This window comes from Suncus etruscus, chromosome 9 (assembly GCF_024139225.1).
Source record: "Suncus etruscus isolate mSunEtr1 chromosome 9, mSunEtr1.pri.cur, whole genome shotgun sequence".
In the NCBI taxonomy this organism is placed as follows: domain Eukaryota; kingdom Metazoa; phylum Chordata; class Mammalia; order Eulipotyphla; family Soricidae; genus Suncus; species Suncus etruscus.
The window spans coordinates 20,539,668-20,540,788 of record NC_064856.1 but is presented as its reverse complement, the minus strand read 5'-3'; the positions used below and the strand labels follow the sequence as shown (position 1 = coordinate 20,540,788).

General features: G+C 33.8%; 1 non-coding gene across 1 annotated transcript; it reads left to right on the top strand.

The window, feature by feature from the left end:
- The first annotated feature begins 265 nt into the window (after positions 1–265).
- LOC126019355 (small nucleolar RNA SNORA51) lies at positions 266–398 on the top strand. Its single transcript, XR_007499080.1, has one exon. It is a non-coding gene; the product is annotated as a small nucleolar RNA SNORA51 (small nucleolar RNA).
- The last annotated feature ends 723 nt before the right edge of the window (positions 399–1,121 follow it).

Below are 1,121 nucleotides of genomic sequence, written 5' to 3'. Positions count from 1 at the left end.
TCTCTATGTAAGCCATTATGTAAGCCATTATGGAAAAAAAAATTGTGTTTTTAATCAGAAACTTTCTTTGACTTACATGTATTATTATTATATTAATTATATTATATGTTATGTTATGTCACTATATTATGTTATATTAGTTTACCTTATTAGGTTAATCAATTTTGTCCTTTAAATGAATTCTTACTTAAAAAAAAAACAAAAAAAAAAAAAAACAACTTTAGTTTGCCCTGAAGAAAAAAAAAATAAATAAAAGATAAAATAAGGCCTCCCAATTCTTACCACAGGCTGTGTTCTTTACACTGGCTGTATAGAAAGAGGAGGTACAGTAAAGGCACCCCATATACACCTCAACACAGGCCCCTTGCCGGGTATGTATTGTGAATTGGGGGACAAAAAAAAAAAAAAAAAAAAAAGAGAAAGAAAAGAGTATCCCTTAGCTTGGAATTAGAGATGAGGGAGGTGAGAAAATGAACAGACCTTGAAAATGCAGTGAATTGAATCAAGGAAACAATTTTTATCATACATAAAGGGCATGGTCAAACAGAGAAAGCAATAAAAATTTACCTGGTTTTTGTGTGATAAAAATAATTTATATATGTCTGGGAGATGTCTCAATGGTGAAAGAACCTGCCTGCAGGTAGGTGATTTTGATATTTGGTGTCATCTGTATACACTAAGCTCATCCTGGCAGCTATCTGCTTTCCCAAGGCTTTTAGGAATTCTTGGCCATAGTAAGTGTATCTCTCAACTAAGGGGTGTGCCTCCTCAGCTAGCATCACAACTAATGTGTTAGTACCACTGCGAGGTGTAGGATAGTCTTCACTGACTATTGCGTGCACTGTGTGAGTACCACAACTAAGTGTGTGACCACAGATTAACACCACAACCAGAATAGGCACAAGCATCCCTGAAAAGAAGTTGACCTATGCCACCCCTGCAGCAACATTAACAAAGGAAAAGGAAGGGATAATTTTTAAAAAGTTGATACAGATGTATACAAATTTTAACCTGTTAGAAAGATGTTTAACATAAAATTAACATTGTAATAACAGAAATCTGTTCTACACCATTTATTACTAAAACTTACACACTGAAACTTAGTGTGTAAAAACCAAAAG